Source organism: Phodopus roborovskii, unplaced genomic scaffold (assembly GCF_943737965.1).
Source record: "Phodopus roborovskii unplaced genomic scaffold, PHOROB, whole genome shotgun sequence".
Taxonomy (NCBI): Eukaryota; Metazoa; Chordata; class Mammalia; order Rodentia; family Cricetidae; genus Phodopus; species Phodopus roborovskii.
The window spans coordinates 7,467,250-7,478,785 of record NW_026126636.1 but is presented as its reverse complement, the minus strand read 5'-3'; positions in this window follow the sequence as shown (position 1 = coordinate 7,478,785).

The following is an 11,536-nucleotide window of genomic DNA, read 5'->3' as shown; positions in this document are numbered from 1 at the left end:
GAGGGGTCCCAGAAGAGGAGGAAAGGGTGCCTGGCGGGTACTTTTCTATCTTTTATTTCCAAATTTTTTTTGTATCAAAACTTGCAGATTTGTATTATACAAGGACAGCCAATAAAGGAAGACTATAATGGTGGCCATTGGGAAGGAGAGGTGTGTGTAGGAGAGGTTGCTGTTGTGGCCTTTCCTCCTGCCAGGCACGGTCATCCCAGTCTGTGATACCAGCACTAGGGACCCCGAGTGGCGTATCCTCGAGTTCCAGGTCAGCCTTAGCTGTGGCTATCTGAGGCCATCTTGGACTTCATGAGACCCTGTCTCAAGGAAAGAAAGCAGCTCCCCTTTTATCGTTGTAAAGATCTTCCTGAGCAGGGCCCCTCAGACCTATCATAGCGTACTAACCCACAATTAATCATCCCTTAATTATTAGCAGACGGAACAAAGGAGTCACAAAGGCACATTCTGAGTTCTTGCTAATTGGTTCATTAATCAGCATTCCAAGTGGCTCATCATCAGTGTGTATCTTGGACCACTCCAGGAAATGCCTGTCCATTGCACTTCCCATAACTTAGGGCCAGCATTTCCCCTGGCCCTGTCTGTTTTGATTTGTTTTGAGAGACAGGGTCTCACTGTTTAGCTCTGGCTGGCCTAGAACTCGAGATCCACCAGCCTGTCTTCATAGTGCTGGGCTTAAAGGCGTTTGCCACCACAGTGTCCCCCGGCATTTTAACCCCTCTGTGTTGTTGTTGTTTAGGTCCCTTAGCGTAATCTGTGAGGCCTTAAGAAAATGACTCGGGAGCTGAGCCTGGTGGCTTGGAAGGTGGCAGCAAGACCTGGGGCTCAAGGTCATCCCAGGATACATGGCTAAGTTGGTCAAGGCCAATGTGGAGTACCTGAGACTGTCTACACACACACACACACACACACACACACACGCACGCACGCACGCACACACACTCACACATACACACACGCACGCACACGCGCGCGCGCACACACACATACACACACGCATGCACGCACATACACATACACACAGACACACGCACACACACGTACACACATACACACAGACATACACACACATACACACACATACACATACACACACACACACACACACACACACACACACACACCAAATCCTTGGGATGTGACTCAATGATAGAGTGTTTGTCCAGTATGCTCTGGGCTCTGGTTCCACCACCACCCCTCCACTGCAAAAAGAAAATGCATATCAAATCATACATTTTACACGTTAGGGCACGATTTTGTCACACACCTGACTAGGGGGAGAAGGAAGGAGCTGGGGCTCAAACTCAGACTCTGGCCAGCTCTAAGGCTGGGATCTGGCATCAAGAGCTTCCCCCAGTTCAGGACTCCAGCAGCAGGGATCCTGAGCAGACAATTGTGCTAAGGCGAAGACCCCTGGGCATAGACAGGGCTCTGCTAGACAGGAGTCACATCTGGTCATCCTCAAGGCTTTGTTCAGTTGGAACCTCTCTCAAGGCCCTTCATGACAGGGACAGGGAAGGCCTGAGCTAAGGGACAATGAGAAATGGGACACAGCACACGCCACATCCAACCCCAGGCTGAATTTAGCTCGGCCTTTCTCTCCTGTGAACAGGGCCGTCTCCCAGAGCTGGCCCTCACCAGCCCTGCCCCAGACCTGGTGGAGGGCACCAGGGTGGCCCCACAGATGGCCATCTGTCTTAGTTAAGGTTTTATTGCTGTGAAGAAACCCCATGACCGCAGCATCTCTTAGAAAGAACATTTAACTGGGGGGAGGGGTGGCTTACAGTTCAGAGGTTTGGTCCATTATCGCAGGCAGGCAGATGCGGTGCTGGAGAGGGAGCTGAGAATTGGGCATCTGGTCCTGCAGGCAGCAGGAAGACATTGAGGCACACCTGCCAGGCTTGAGCATCTGAGACTGCAAAGCCTGTCCCCAGAGACACTTTCAACAACTACCACACTTACTCCAACAAGGCCATACCTCCCAATAGCGCAAGTCTCTAAGAGCCTGTGGGGTCATTTTCCATTCAAATTACCACAACTTCTCACCAAGACCTCCCTAGCCTGGTGTGGCACATGATTATAAATCCCAGCACTCTGGAGGCTGAAGCAGGAGGATCGCTGAGTTAAAGGCCAGCCAGGGCTACATAAAGAGACTCTGCTTATAAATATCAGAATAGAACAAGGAAACCCGGGGCTAAGGCCTCCGACCTACTATGGTAGCCTGGCCCCAACAACCTTGGCGAGCAACAACATATTGACATCGTTTCCCTGATCTTTTAGGAAATCTCCCTTCCCCCACCCTCTGTGGAGCCCACCCCTTGCGCTCTTTTCCAGGGACATCCAGGGTCCTCATCAGTCATTCTCTTTCAAGGTGGAAGGATCTGGGTTCCAGGGAGGTTCTGGAAAGCTCCACAGCGAATCGGCCCAACGGGTCGGTCCTCCACCACAGCTCCCCTGGCTGTGAGAGCCTTGCATCCCCGCAATGGCGACAGCGGCATAGTGGAGCAGAGGGTGGAGCGGGGTGGGAGAGTGCCCCCTGGTGGCCGTGACTGCGCCAAACCGGAGTGGCCTGAGGGCTGGCTTTGCAAAAGAGCTCCACTCACAGTGAGTGGGAGTCAGAACATCATTTTTGGAAAAAACAACTGTCGTCGGAGCCAGGAGGAATGTTATCCCTCAAGCCCTGGCTCAGCGGCTTGCTCCTCTGGGAAGTAAGTCCTCGTTGATTCCCGCAGTTCAGATCTGGCGATTCTGTTGGACTCTTATAAGAACGGGCGTGATAACCTGAGCTTGCCAAATCGGGCGGGAACTCCTCTGCCTGTGGCTCCCACCCCTGTCCCCACTTTCTGGCCGGCACCTACTATTCCATCTTGTGATCTTTCTCATCCCTTACTCTCTGCCTTCACCCCACCCTGCCCGTGTGTGCCATTCCACCCCAGACTTCTTGCCTGCTCCCCCATCCAGCCCCCTGACCTCTACCTGCACCCCATCCTGCTCCCAGAGCTCCTTCTGCTTTCCCTACTCTCTATGCGCCAATCCTACCCCCTGACTGTCTTGCCCATCCCCAACCCACCCTAACTGCCCTATCCCCGGACCCTTGACTCTGCCAAAAAGTATTCCTACGGCCGCACAGATTTTAGTTTGTTCAGCTTTATTAAGATATAATGTACTGCACGCCTTTAATCCCAGCACTTGGGAGACAGAGACAGGCGAATCTCAGTGAGTTCGAAGCCAGCCTGGACTACAACGCGAGTTCCAGGTCTGTTTCACAGAGAAACCTTGTCTCGAAAAAAACAAAAAACAAAACAACAAAAAAGTACTGTGGTGTGGAGAAGGCTAGTGGTGAAGACCACCGGCTGCTCTTTCAGAGGTCCGGGGTTCGAAACCCAGCACCCACGTGGGGGCTGTAACCCCAGTTCCAGGCGATCCAACGCCCTCTTCTGGTCTCTACAGGCACTGCATGTATATGGCACACAGACATGCAGGCAGAAATACCCATACACATAACATAAACATAAATACGTCTAAAACAAGATATAATCTACTTATACAATTCACATTTTAAATGGTCTAATGCTCTGAGGTGATTTTACAGTTGAGCATCCATCACCACGATTGTATTTTAGAACATTAAGGTCATTCCCAAAAGATTTCATTAGCCATGTGTGCTCACTCCTCATCCCTACCCCAGGCCACTACTGATGTCCCTCACATCTTCATCCTTCCCTGCATGCTAAGGTTTTGCAGTGACACCTTATCTTCAGGGAACTAGTCAGGGGCCCGGCTAGCTAGTAAATAAAACTTGCTGCCCCAATCCAATGCCCCGAATTTGAGTCCCAGAATCAACTCCTGAGGATGGCCCTCTGTCCCCTGTATGCGTACTGGGGCACACGCATGCACACAGAGTGATAATTTTTTTATTGTTCTTTTTTCTTTTAAACATTTGTTATGAATACAGTGTTCTTTTGCCTGCACACCAGCAGAGGGCACCAGATCTGATTACAGATGGTTGTGAGCCACCCTGTGGTTGCTGGGAATTGAACTTGGGACCTCTGGAAGAGACCTCTGGAAGAGCAGCCAATGCTCTTAATCTCTGAGCCATTTTTCCAGCCCCAGAGTAATAATTTTTTTTTAAAGTCATGTTGAGACAACTAATGGGAAAAACATGTGTGCTTGCTCCCTCGTTAGTCATTTCAAAATGATTTGGGGGCTGGAGAGATGGTTCAGGGTAAAAGTCACCAAACCCGAGTCCTATTCCCTTCCCACACCACATAGGGTGGAAAAAAGAGACAAACTCCCCAAACCTGTCCTCTAACCTCCACACATGCACTGTGATGCTCTCTCTCTCTCTCTCTCTCTCTCTCTCTCTCTCTCTCACACACACACACACACACACACACACACACACACACACACACGAGGAAATACCACTGCAAGGTTTTCAACAGAAGAGGGTCAGCCTTTGACATTTATTCATTTACTTATTTAGAAAGAGTCTCCCTGTTCTTACCCACCTTCTTTGCTATAAGAAGGGAGGATGGTTTGTAGGGTGACTGTGAGGGAGATATGACAGGCACTGAGGTGACAAATAATGGTAGCACTTGGACTGTGATGACGAGCTAAGACACATCAGATGGAACGCACTCATGGGGCCATGGTGTTGTGTATCTAGACTGCAGCCTTCAATAAGTTGCCTAGGTATGATAAAGGGACTGTTTATGGAGGGGAATGTCCTCACTCCTGGGTAATATCTCTCTCTCTCTCTCTCTCTCTCTCTCTCTCTCTCTCTCTCTCTCTCTCTCTCTCTGAAGACCAGGCTGGACTCAAACTCACAGAGATCCACCTGCCTCTGCCCTCCCAAGTGCTGGGAGTAAAGGCGTGTGCATAACAAGCAATTCTTAAAATGTGTGTGTGTGTGTGTGTGTGTGTGTGTGTGTGTGTGTGTATTAGGGTGGGAGAGAGAAAGAGAGAAAAGAGAAAGAATAAATTTTTTAAATACTCAAAGATTGTATTCTGCAGCTCAAATCCAAAAGCTCACATAGATGTTTGTCTTTTTGTTGTTTTTCAGACAGGCTCTCCTGTAGTCTAGGCTGACCTCCAGCTCTTCCTGGTCCTTCTACCCGTAGCTCCTGAAGGCCAGGATTGCAGACATATGCCATCACACCCCATTAGATGTCTGCAGATAAGTATACATAGAGAGAGAGAAGCCACAAGAGAGGGAGACTCATCTAGTTATTAGGAAGTGGTAAGTCCAGGGCTGGGGGTGTGACTCAGTGCTGCACTGCTTGTCTAGAACCCACAGTGAAGGCTGGGGACATGGCTCCACAGCAGGGCACACACTGGCAACTCCAACTCCACGGTGGAAAGAGAGGCTGAAGCTTGCTGCCTCCCAGCTTAGCCGGAAAACACCAAGCCCATGTTATAGGAGAGACCCTGCCTCAAAGGAATAAGTACGGAGTAAGGGAGGTCACCCAACACCCTCTTGTGGCCTCTGTAGCGTGCACAGGCTCAGGCACTGGCACACACTTGTTCACACATGCACGCGCACACACACACACACACACACACACACACACACACTATTGCAATAAAGGAAGGTGAATACAGGATGAAGTAATTCTAACAGAGGAAATTGGAGGGGAATAAAAGGATCAGGCCGGACAGCAGGCCCGCCTGGCCTCCAGGAGTGGGCTCATCCTGAGGGCTGAAGATCCCAGCAGAGGCCTGGACCAGACAGTACAGGGCACGCCAGAGACGATTATGGGGTAACAGGTGGATAGAGAGGGCCCTTTCTGGGTGTGTCTGTTCAGAGCAGAGCCAGCTACATCACTGGAGGCCCCAGTGTGCCAAAAGTGGGTGGCCAGGAGCGCACAGCTCCTACTCTAGGAGGCTGGGCCGGAGAGGCTAGAGTGTGGGCACCTAGTCTCCTCATCCAAATCCTCCCTCTCTCTCTTCCTCTCCCTTCCTCCCTTCTCCCCCCTTCCTTCCTTCCTTTCCTGATACAGGCCCTCATACAGCTCAGCCCCCTATTTGCTTGTTTGGAGGTTTGTTTTCGTGAGACAATGCAGTGCTCTGTAGCCTGGGATAGCCTGGACCTCACCCTATCATGAGCATGTGTCAATCGGTCCAGCCAGAGGCAACTTCATTACTTGGGTGAGAAGTCTGAGCCAAAGGTGTGCTCCTTTTAAAGGCTTGAGGAGGGGGTGAGAGCTGAGGAGTAGCGGGACTCCTAAGATAGGGTACTTGTTGCTCTTGCCAGAGGACCCGGGTTCGGTTCCAGCACCCATATAGCAGCTCACAATCATCTGTAAATCCAGGTCCTGGAGATCCAGTGGCCACTGCAGGGTTCTGGCAGAGGTGCACAGACATAAACACAGGCAAAACACCCCTACACACAGAGTAAAAATAATCTTTAAAATATTAAAATAAGCTGGACACTTTTGGTCTCCGCACTCAGGAGGCAGAGTCAGGCAGATCTCTGTGAGTCTGAGGCCAGCCTGGTCTACAGAGCGAGTTCCAGGACAGCCAGGATTACACAGAGAAGCCCTGTCTAAAAAACAAAACAAAACAAAACAAAACAAAATCAAAAGGTTCTGTGGGACGAGGCTTGCGGCAGCCACCTCCATAGAATCTAGTGGAAAGCAGAAAGCACAGAGATAAAAACAAATGTAGTCTTTGGGTGACGTTGCTGAATGGTTTGATGGTTTGTGTCAACAATGGCTGGAGCTGGCCCCACTGTATTTTCCAGTTACTAAGTCCCCTTACAATTGAAGCCACTGCCGCCAGTTTTTCTGTTTACTCAAATCTACATAAGTCATCAGACTGTTGTAGACACAGTTTCTGTTCTGCACATGAGCAATCAGACAAGATTGTCAAGTCCTACAAGGGACACCAGGGCCACTGGGAGGCAGGTGTGTGTGTGTGTGTGTGTGTGTGTGAGTGTGTGTGTGAGTGTGTGTGAGTGTGAGTGTGTGAGTGTGAGTGTGAGTGTGTGTGAGTGTGTGTGAGTGTGTGTGAGTGTGAGTGTGTGTGAGTGTGAGTGCAGGCACCCCTGAGGGACACAGGTGTCAGATTGCCCTGGAGTTGGAGTTCCAGGCAGCGTGAACAGCCTGATTTGGCTTCTGGGAACCTAACTCGGGTCCTTACAACAGACATACTGCTGTTAACTATTGAGCCATCTCTCCAACCCCTTATTCATTTGGGGCTTTTGATGGCTCAGGCTCCTATGCTGGCATCGGAGAGGCTGAAGCAGGAGGATTTCTGAGAATTTGAAGTCAGCTTTGGCTATCTATATATTGAGTTATAAGCCAGCCTGTACTACAGAGTGAGGTCCTGTCATAAAATACATCTATTGTGGGGTTGCAGGGATGGCTCAGTGGTTAAGAGTACTTGCTGCTCTTGCAGAGGACCAGGGTTTAAGTCTCAGCACCCAAGTGATGGCTTACAACCACCTGTCTGCATATACATCTGTACACCACAAGATGGCGCCAGATCCTGTGGGACCACACTTAGCAGGTTCTGAGCTGCCACATGGGTGCTGGGAATTGACCTCTGGAAGAGCAGCCTGAGCTCTTAACAGTTGAGCAATCTCTAGCACCACCTACAACAGTTGCAGGGGATCCAACGCCCTCTCCTTGTCAATGAAGACAATGGCACTCACGTGCAATACCCTCCCCTAGATACATAATTTCAAATTCAAATTAGAAAGTCTAACTGTAAACACGCCCCCCCCCCCGCAGAAGAGCCTTCTTGTGATGGTTTTACTTGCTGACACATGCAGCTCCCTTGACATGAGCCAGCGTGAATGGATTCCTGCTTTTTCTCGAAGCTGAGCACGTCCAGAAAAGAAAGAAGACATTCTCTCTAGCCTCTGAGTCACGACTCGAGCATGGAAATAACAAACAGCAGTGTAATCTCACTTTAACTGTATGAGGTCACCTTAGCTCGGGGTCAGGCAGAAACGAGTTGGGTGGTGCTCTGCCAATGCATCCGCACCCTTTGGCCCAGAAATCCCACCTCTGGGACGCACCAGGATGTGCATGGGGGCGTTATTTATAATGGGAGGAAATTGGGAACGGTCTCGACGTCTGGCAACGCTGCCCTGTTGAGTAAACAGAGAACTGATGTTGGAGATTGTGTTTACACAGGGACGTTTTAACCGGGGGGACAGCTTACATTTTAAGAAGGGGGGAAAGCAGGGCTGTATAAACAATTTGTTCACATAGTTATGTAAAAACACACATATACCAGTATAAAGGGTCCACAAAGGATAGAAAAGCCTGAACAGAAAGACCTCAAAATGCTAAGGACAGCTGTGGTGTGTGACAGAGAGCCAGCTGCCCTTTCAACTCTCTGCCTTTCTGGCTTTTCTTGCAGCCATTCTTTCTGAGACAATGTTCTGTGTAGCCCAGGCTAACCTTGAACTTACTATGTAGCCCAGGCTAGACTTGAGCTCATGCTCAACTGTTTCTGTGTCCTTCGTGCTGAGATTTCAAGCACAAGCTGCCATACCCCACAGTCTCCTGTAGTTTTTCTGAACACTAAGCGCTTCTACTTTATTCTTCAGCAGTGACCGGGGTTAAATCCAAGGCCTGTGCACGCTAGCTAAGTGCACTACCAACATGTTACACCCCCTTTTCTCTCTCTCCCTCCCTTTCTCTGTGTGTTTATATCATGTGCTTGTGTGTGCAGTTGTACGCATGTTCACTGACCAGAGGTCAGTGTCAGGTGTCATTCCTCAAGAGCGGTCCATCGGGATCATTTTTCTTTTATACATTTATTCATTTGTGTGTGCGCGCGTGCGCGTGCGGGTGAGTGTAGGAGGGCATGCATGTGTCATGGGGCACATGTGGAGGTCATAGGATAGCTTGCAGGAGAATCTGTTCTCTTCCACCACGTGGATCTCAGGATCAAGCTCAGATGGTCTAGCTTGGAAGCCTGTACCATACCCAGCTAAGCTATCCCATTGGACCCACTTTGATTTGTTGTTGCTGTTTGAGGCAGGGTCTCTCCCTCTCACACCAACCAGGAACTCACCAATTAGCTAGGCTAGCCAGCCAGCAAGCCCCAGAGCTTCTTTGGTCTCCATCTCCACAGCACAGGATTACAAATGTGGTTCACCAAGGCTTCTGGGATTCGAACTCATTATGCTGCAGGAATTTACTGAGCTCTCTCCCGGCCCAATTTTCAATCCTTAAAACCTACATCATAGAAATCTCCAACAAGCTGGGCAGTGATTATGCATGCCTTTAGTCCCAGCACTCAGGAGACAGAGCCAGGCAGGTCTCTGTGAGTTTGAGGCCAGCCTGGTCTAAAAAGCTACACAGAGAAATCCTGTCTTGAAGAAAGAAAGGAACAAACAAAGAGAAATTTCCAGACTATAAACTTGTACATACTCTTTACCCAACTTCAATTCAAGAACCATCACTATTTTACCTGTTTCTTCTCTCTCTCTCTCTCTCTCTCTCTCTCTCTCTCTCTCTCTCTCTCTCTCTCTAAGACAGTGCCTTGTGCAGGCTGGTCTGGAACTTTTGGCAATCTTCCTGCCTTGGCTTCCCTGAACGCTGGGATTACAGGCATGATCTGCCACACCAAACTTTGTCTATCTCTGCTACATCTTTGAATACTTGTGAGCACATGAGATCCTGGCATTCTTAAGGGGAAATGGGAGACAGAACACAGACCCAGATTGCCAGAGCCAGCATGCTCTGGTAGACAGTACAGCAAAAGAAATGAGAGACACTGCCTCAGCAAGGTGGAAGGCCAGACCCCTCCTGAAAGCTGTCCTCTCGTCACGGAGTGCGCATGAGAATCATGGCAGGCATGTATGCACACACTGGCACACAAAAATAAAGAGATACTATTTGTTGTTTATTTGTTCTAAGGCAGGGTTTCTCTGTGTAGACCTGGCTGTCCTGGAGCTCGCTCTATAGACCAGACTGGCCACAAGCAGAGATCTGCCTGCCTCTGCCTCCTGAGTGCTGGGATTCAAGGTGAGTGCCTCCATGCCCCTCAATAGATAAGTTTTTAATTGATAGGGCTGTGGACATGGTTCAGTAGTTAAGAGCACTGGCTTCTCTCGCAAGGATCCAGGTTCTGTTCCCAGCATCCATATGGTAGATAGATCACAACCCTCTAACTCAGGCAGGCGATCTAATAAGCCTCTTTTGGCATGCAATGGCATCTCTTGATTATTCTCCCTCCCTCCCTCTCTCTCTCTCTCTCTCTCTGTCTGTCTGGCCTGTCTCAGTATTGGGAGTGGAACTTGGAGCTTCAAGCATGCTAGGCACATAATCTACCTCTGAGGTCCGTTTCTACCTCACAGCCCAATGTCCTATTTGTATATATTATATTGTATATATTATATATTTCAAGGTATGGTAGTTTGAATGAGAACGGCCCCCACAGGCTCGTGTATGAATGCTTAGTTGCTAGGAAGTGGGACCATTTGCAAGGATTAGAAGGATTAGGAGGTGTGGCTTTGTTGCAGGAAGTGTGTCATTGGGGTGTGAACCTTGAGAACTCAAAAGCCCACACCAGGCTCAGCTTCTCTCTCTGCTTGTGGATCTGGATGTAGCTCTCAGCTCTTTCTCCAGCACCATGCTGCATGCTGTCGTGACCTCACCATGGCGATAATGGACTCGCCCTCTGAAACTGTAAGCACGACCCCAGTGAACTCTATAAGAGTCGCCATGGTCACAGAACAGTGACTAAGACTCGAGGCCTGCCTCACAGGACAAATCCCTGCACTCAGGAAGCCAAAGAAGAACAACAGAGAATCTAAGTCCCCTGGACTCAAAAACAAAAAAGCAAGCAAACAAAAACATCGAAAAAGCAAAGTAAATGTAACATAGTAAAACAAAACAGCAGAGAGAAAGGAGAGGGCGTGGGAGGGAGGGGGTGAAGAGTGTGTTCCCTTGCATAACCACCAACGCTAACAAAACTAGCAAAAAGTTCTTAGTATTATCTAAGAGCCTGTCCTTGTTGCCTCAGAAACAAACCCACAATTGTTTGTTTTAAATTGGGATCCACACAAAGTACACTCATTATATTCGGTTCTGGTTTTTCTTTTTCTTTTTTTTTAATCCATTTAAAATTTACTACTGTGTGTGTGTGTGTGTGTGTGTGTGTGTGTGTGTGTGTGTGTGTGTGTCTGTGTTGCCCAAGTCATCATGGCATGCATGTGGAAGTCAGAGTATAACTTGTGAGCGTGGCTTTCTCCTTCCAACATGTGGGTCCCTGGTTTTGAACTCACAGTGTCAGGTTTGACAGTGGAAGATTTTAGTTTGCAGAGCAAGGATGTAGGAAAAGGGCGGGAGAATAATTCTTGCAAGCGGGATATAGAAAATCATAAAGAATGGACATTGACATGGGAGGAAAGGACAGAAATCATGTGAACAAGAAAGTTACTATGGTGATGGGCTAGTGGTCATGCTAGGCTGATTCTGTTCAATAGGGCTAAGTAACTGAATCATCAGTCTCCTGTGAAATAACTGAAGTCTCTCCCAGGTCGAGGCCCGCATCAAGGAAA